This window comes from Sorex fumeus, unplaced genomic scaffold (genome assembly GCF_029834395.1).
Source record: "Sorex fumeus unplaced genomic scaffold, SorFum_2.1 ptg000303l, whole genome shotgun sequence".
NCBI classification, from domain to species: domain Eukaryota; kingdom Metazoa; phylum Chordata; class Mammalia; order Eulipotyphla; family Soricidae; genus Sorex; species Sorex fumeus.
Genome location: NW_026606360.1, coordinates 47,797 through 55,684, shown reverse-complemented (window position 1 = coordinate 55,684; position 7,888 = coordinate 47,797).

Below are 7,888 nucleotides of genomic sequence, written 5' to 3'. Positions count from 1 at the left end.
ATGCCTTTTTCAGCAATGTGACGGAACCAAAAGATTTTGTGTCAAGTGAAGACAAAACATTTCAACTGTTGCTATTAATTTAGTCATGATGAGAAAACACTTGGCCTCAGTTGATCAAGAATGTAGAACAGCACCATGCTAACATTCTTGCACTCAGCTTCTCCACTGCATGTCTGCTGACCATGCGCACTGCTCCAGCAGAGAAACAGACATGAAATCTTAGTGTGCAGAGAGAGCTTGTGACACATTGGGAGGTAGTGTGATAACTAAATCATCTGTATGGGCTGGAGAAATGATGGACTTCAGGAAAAAGTGAGCTTTCATTGAGAAGTGGAATGCATGACCAGAAACTGATCTGTACACTGTTCACAATAGCCAGAAGCTGGAAACAACCCCCAAACAAACAACTGGTTACAGAAACTTTGGTACATCTACACAATGGAATACTATGCAGCTGTTAGGAGAGATAAAATCATGACATTTCCTTATAAGTGGATGGTCATGGACAGTATCATGCTGAGTGGAATGAGTCAGAAAGAGAGGGACAGATGTAGAATGACTGCATTTCTTTGTGGAATACAAAATAACATATTATGAGACTGACACCCAAGGACAGTAGAGATAAGGTCCAGGAATATTGCTCCAATGTTGGAAGCCTTCCAAATGAGCTGGAAGAGAATTTGCTGGGATAGAGTGCAGATCCCTGAGTTGATGATGGGTGGAGGGAGCACTCAGGATGAGACATGTGTGCTGAAAGGTGATAAAGGACCAAACGTGATAGTCCCTCAGTATCTATATTGCAAAGCAATAATATCCAAAAGTAGAGAAAGAGTATGGTGAAAATTGCCACAGAAGCAGTGGGAGGGGTGGGTGGGTGCGGATACTGGGGACATTGGTGGTGGAAATTGTTCACTGTTGGAAGGACGGGAGTTCTATCATTGTAGGACTGAAATTCAAACATGAAAGTTTTTTGAGTGTATCTCATGGTGATTCAATAAAAAATAATTTTCATTTATAATCTTTATTTTCTTAACTAGGAGGAGATTTGGTTATTCCCACAAAAAATCGTGAGAGAAAAGTAATTCCTCTCCAAAAGGCTGTCAGAGCTATTTGATCAGAGCAATGAGAACTTTTGATTTACCTGTGAGTATCCAAATATTCCCAAGTTTGTTTCCTGTTCTGCTCCTGCAGAACTCTGAGGACTCAGGCTGATGAAATGGGAAAGTTTCTGAAGTGAACACCTGAGGGGGACTCTCATTAAAACCTTTTGTAAATTGATCCTTTTGAAACTCAGACAGTAATTTGTGAGTCTATGGGAACATCAAAAATTTTCCTGAGCATAAAGTGACAAGGTCTCTGGGATACTGGGAATGGAATCCTGGTTGGCTGTGTGAAAGGCAAGGCCCTACTCACTGTACTATCACTCTAGCCCCATCAATTTATGATTTTTTTCTCTGAAGTTTCAACTATATACTTTGTTATAATTTTTATTCTACTGTACTTTCTCTTTTATTTCACTTTGGTTGTTTGGGGGCCACACTAACGGTGCTCAGGACTTACTCCTGGTTCTGTGTTCAGGGATCACTCATGGTGGGTTCCAGGGACCCTACACAATGCCAGGGATCAATCCCAAACCCACCACGAGCAAGGCAAGCATCCTCTGCACTAGACTATCACTCTGGCCCCTTTTATTTTTCTTAATCTGCATTTAAACATCAAACTTTGTTTTCTGAGTTCACTTTTCATTTGTTTTCTTTCCCCAACCTATGCATTTCTCATTGTTTATTTTTTTGTTTTGTTTTGGGTCACAACGATGATGCACAGATGTTACTCTGGTTCCTGCAATCAGGAATCACTTCTGGTGGTGCTCAGGGACCATATGGGATGCTGGGAATCAAACCCGGATCAGTCTCGTGCAAGGCAAACACCCTACCCTCTGTGATATCGCTCAAGCCCCTCTCTTTGATTTTTAACTTTTTCCCAAATGCCCTTTTACATGTATTTTTCTTAGAGCCTATGATCTAATAACCAAAGTATTAGAACTATTGGGGGCGACAGTGCAGCAGGGAGGGCTCTTGCCGTGAATGCAGCTGATTCAGGTTCGATCCCCGATAGCTCACAGGATCCCTGAGACAACCAGGAGCGATCCCTGATTGCAGAGACAGGAGTAAGCCCTTAGTACTGCTGAGTTTGGTCCAAAAAATAAACAAAAGAAAATTAGAACTATCTTATCTAGTTCATCTTAATTGTATGATTTTAGGGTTGTTTGGGGATTTGTTTTATAATTTTTAGCATTTTTTAATGTAGGAGTACTGCTATTTATTTAGCCACTGATTAGGCTGATTGAATTGTGCATGAACTCCACTGTTTTATAAATTTTAGAGTTTTTAATTTTGGTAAGAATTTTCTACCGCAATACCAGATGTTCTGATTCATAAGTATTTTATGTCTTCAAATGTCTTTTTCTGTCATCCAAAAATATCTTTCTACCATTTAATATGCTTTGAGCCAGAATTTCTTGGACCAATTAGAATTTTTTTATATGAGTAAGGCTGTTGAAAATCCTTTAACTTTGCAACTGCTTTATGACTTCTGTCATCAGAATGATAGTTTTATTCGGAGGTTTCAATTATTAACCAATGTATTTTTTTTTTTTTTTGCTTTTTGGGTCACACCCAGCTATGCTTAGGGATTATTCCTGGCTCTGCACTCAGGAATTACTCCTGGAGGTGCTTGGGGGACCATATGGGATGCCGGAGATCGAACCCATGTCAGCCGCATACAAGGCAAACGCCTTACCCACTGTACTATCGCTCCGGCCCCTCAATTATTAACCAATGTAGATCATTCATTAACATTGAATCAAAACATCTAACAATTTATAATTTTCAATATTTATCTTCTTTATTGCTTTATCATACTATTGAAGATAACATGGAATAAAGTGGGCTTATGATAGTTGATATGTTCACACGTATGACCTAAAATAGTGAGTTTAGCACCTTCTATATTTTGTTATAATATCTTGAATCAATTATTTCTCCCTTAATCTTATAATATTTTTGTACTACAAGATTTTTTTGTTTCTCTGTGGGCCCATACCGGGTGATGCTCACGGTTTAACTCCAGCTTTGAGTTCAGGAATTACTCAGGGTGGGGTCCGGGACCATAAGGGATGCCAAGAATCAAACCCTATCAGCTGTGTGCCAGGCAAGTGCCATCCCTCTGTGTTATCACTCTAGCCTTTTATGAGGTATTTGGTCGGTTGGCTGGATTTGCTTTCTGGATCACACCCGGCAATGTTCAGAGGCTACTCTTGCTCTGCACTCAGAAATTATTCTTGGGAGTGCTGTGGGGACTATATGAAATTTCTGGATCAAACGGGTTGACCACTTGAAAGGTAAATGCCCTCCCCGCTGTACTCTCACTCCAGCCCCATGTATGAGATGTTTCAAGGATAGAGCTGCCAGTCTCATTTGTCATTTGGTAATCTGACCTATTTTGCCAAATCTTAAGTCAATATGTTCATATGATTCCTAACGTGATGATATTTTAGCATGTTTGTGAATTCCCTGAAGGCTTACACTATTTGCCTTATGTTCTTTTTGCTTTTAGGCCACCCTGCTGTGCTCACTTACTCCTGGATCTGTGCTCAGGGATCACTCCTCTGGGGCTCAGGGGATATGCAGTACCAGGGATCGAACCCAAGACAGCTGTGTACAAGGCAAGTGTCCTCCCTGCTGTGCTATTGCTCAGGAAGGAGAAAGACTCACACATACAACAGGTTTGTGTGTGTGCATGTGTGTTTTTAATTGAATAACTGTTAGATAAAGTTACAAGCTTTCTTGATGGAATTACAATCATTCAATACACCCATTCCTCAACCAGTGTGCGAATCCCACCGCTAATATCCCTAGTCTTTTGCCTCTCTGTCTCTGCCTCTGTCTCACTCTGTCTCTCTCGCCTTTTGAGCATTATGATTTGCAACACACATACTGATAGTTCATCATGTTTGGCCCTTTACCCACATTCAGCACACATCTCCCATCCAGTGCAATCTGTTCCAACCATCATTGTCATAATTGTTCCTTCTCTATCCAAATTGCCTTCTCCAGCCCTGAGACAGGCTTCTAACCATGGACCAATTCTTCTGGCCCTTGTTTCTACTGTCGATGGTTGTTAGCCCTACACTGTGTGGTGTTTTTTTTTTAATCTCACAAATGAGTGCAATCATTCTATGTGTGTCCCTTTCCCTCTGACTCTTCACTCTGCATGATACTCTCCATGTCCATACTTTTATAAGCAAATTTCATAGCATCCTTTTTCTAATGCTGTATGGTATGCGGGCCATTTCAGGCTCATGACCCTGCTCCAGCCCAAATGCTGGCCTCACACAAAGGGAAAATGGGACCCACATAAATGGCCTTGGATTTTCTCCCTTGGGTTATTTCTTTTTTTAGGCACCACACCAGACAAAGCTCAGAAATCACTCCCAGCAGTGCTTGGGCACAATATGGGTTTCTGGGAACGAACCCACGTTGCCCACATGCAAGGCAAATGCTCTACCCCAAGAAAGAGTTCTTGAGAACCTGTGACTCATGGTAGAGAAGTAGATGAAGATAATATCCAGGAAAAATACTGAGACCTTCACTGAAACAAATCTACCTATGAATTCATGGAAACTCCAAGAGACCCGGGTAGGAATAGTGAGATGTGGGAAATTCACTGCCTAAAGGAACTCCATGATCGGGATAGTTCCCTAAGAAAAACAAGTTTAGACCAGAGGGAAGCAGACAGACATGTCCAGACCATAATAGATTAGCAAACTGTCACTGAATCTATCCTTTAAAGATGCTGCTGATTGTCTGTTAGCAATATCTGGGTCTCTGTCTTCATGCACCCCTTAATTGTGCCGTGTTTACTCACAGTCATGAACATGTCTGTCAAATTCAATGGTGTCTCACATAAGGGGAACCAGGATGCTGGAGCGATATGGGTGAAAAAATGGCCTGTCTGCGTGATCCCTATTTGGGTGACCCTAAAACTTGGATAGTCATGACTTTTTTGTCACATTATCTGTGACCAGATTTTCAGAAGAGATTTTCAGAAGAGAAATCTAAAGAATCAGATAGTCCTGTGATACTCTACGACAGGATCAGGAGAGAGACCAGAATGATGTGATGTAAAATGGTGATCCAATAATATGATAGAAACGATTGAATGAGGGTCGGAGTGATAATATATATGGGAGGGCATTTGCCTTGCTCATGGCACACCTGGATTCGATCCCCAGCACCCCATATAGTCCCCATATAGAACCTCCTGGAGCAATTCCTGAGTGCAGAACCAGAAGTCACCCCTGAACATCACCATGATTGAAAAACTCAAAGGCAAAAAAATGACTTAAATGATTTTAAGTTTCTGGAACATATTCCAAATTACAGAAATGCATTAAAGTTGTCAAGTTAAAAATAATCAATTTAAGTCTCATATTACTAAAATATAACCTCTCTGTTATAAAATATATAATCGGTTCAAAATGTTCAACAAGATACTCAATTTACTTCTTTGAAAATAGTCTGAAATAATCCAAGAAAAATGAAAAACATAGTTGGGTAGAGACAGTAGAGCAGGGAGGGCGCTTGCTTTACACTAGCTGATCCCCGGCATCCCATTAGGTCTCTCAAGAACCACCAAGAATAATTCCTGAGTGGGGGCTGGAGCAAGAGCATAGCAGGTAGGGCGTTTGCCTTGCACGCGGCCAATCCGGGATCAAGTCCCAGCATCCCATATGGTCCCCTAAGCACCGCCGGGGATAATTCCTGAGTGCAGAGCCAGGAGTAACCTCTGTGCATTGCTGAGTGTGACCCAAAAGGCAAAAAAAGAGAATCATTCCTGAGTGCAGAGCCAGGAGTAAACCCTGAGCATCGCTGCGTGTGACACAAAAATCAAAACCCAAAAATATGGTATCAATAAATCCTGCTAGGTCATATTGATAATCCTCTAAAAATTTTTTTGGACTAATTCTTCATTTTCTGAAAAATGACAGTGCTTTTGCAGAGTCTATTTATGTAATGTGTAAGTCACATTCACACCAGCATGTCATGACATTTCTCTCAGGTTCACCAACAAATCTGTTATTTATACTTGGTGCAGGTCTTTATCCAATGGACCAGGAAGCGATGGACACAATAGTTCTGCAAGAAGTGATTTGGGGAATATTATTTTTCTTCCAATTCATATTTGGTTTTACTGGAAATTCGCTGCTGCTCATGATACACATGAACACCTTTCTGCAAAGAGCAAAGCCAATAGATTGGATATTTACCCACTTAACTTTAGCCAACATGATGACAGTTTTATTTGCCGGAATTCCAGAATTAATATTTTTCTTTGGAATAAGAAATTTTTCTGCACGACACTGGTTGTAAGGCAGTTTTGTTCTTGAACAGAGTGGGCCGGGGTCTTTCCCTCTGTACCACATCTTTCCTCAGTGTGTTCCAAGCCATCGTGATCACCAACAACCATGCTCAGTGGGTGTGGTTCAAATCAAATATCTACTCATGCATTTCCTCTGCCTTCCTCTTCTTCTGGATACTCAACATGCTCATCTATAGCCAGGTCATCATTGCAGCAGTGAAAGCCCCATTCAACACTACTGGAATTAGACTAGTTTATAACCAAAAATACTGTATGGCACATGACTCAGAGACTCTGGTGGTGTCTGGATTTCTGGGAGTAATCGTTTTAAGAGATTTCCTGTGTGTGTCCCTCATGATCTGGACCAGCGTGCACATGGTAAAGTTCCTCTTCAACCATCGCAAGAATGTCCAGCACATCCTTAGGCACAGTCTCTGCCCACAATCTTCTCTTGAGATCAAGGCCACCCACACCATCTTGGTCCAAGTGAGCTGTTTTGTCTTTTTTTACTGGTTAAGCTGCTGCCTTAACATTTATATAACATACAATCGTGAGGTTCAAGGGTTAGGAAACATCACTGTTTTTGTTTCTTCCTGCTATCCAGCGATCTGTCCTTTCTTGCTGATAAGAAGCCACAGAGGCCCCTTTCTGAACTGCACATTTTTAAAGATAAGGAAAGCTCCACAAACTACTGCCTTCAGAGACTTGAATACTCTCACACCATCTCTGACACAAAGTGCTCAGACACAAAGTGCTCAGGACAGGACATGTTAAGTGCTGTGGGGCTAGAGAGATAGGCTAGGGCACTTGTGTAGGGCACTTGCCTTGCACATGATCTGCAGCTTGCTAGGAGTGATTTCTGAGTACAGAGCCAGGAGTGAGCCATGAGCGTCACCAGATGTGACCAGGATGGAAAAGGAAAGTGGAAAGCTGAGACTAAGTGATGTAAAATGAAAGAAAATAACATCTTAAATGGACATGTCTCCACCTCCACAGCTTACTGTACATACTTGATAAATGAACAGCGAGATGGAATAAAAAACATCATGGAAAGACTCACCTACAGGGGATGCACATCTGGCTGTGCCTTCCAACCAGGTTGGCTGCGTGCCAGACAAGCACATTACCTTCTTTACTATCACTCTATGCTCCCCTTTATTTCATTTACATAATAATTTTAAATATTCATCCCTGAGAATATTGAAGTGGCTCTGTGGAACTGATTTATGTAATGTGACACATTCCTCAGATAATAAAGAGACCAAACCTAGATCTCCCATGTGCAGGGCAAGTGTTGTAACCCACTGTGTTTCTCTCCAAATACATAGACCCATAGCCAAACCGAACTGCTCATAGCAGAGGGGCAATGATTACTCAAAGCATTGACAAATTATGGGGGGACAGCGCCCCTTCTGGAACTACCAAAAAGCCTTTTTCCTTTGTTTTTGATAGAGCCTATGATCTAATG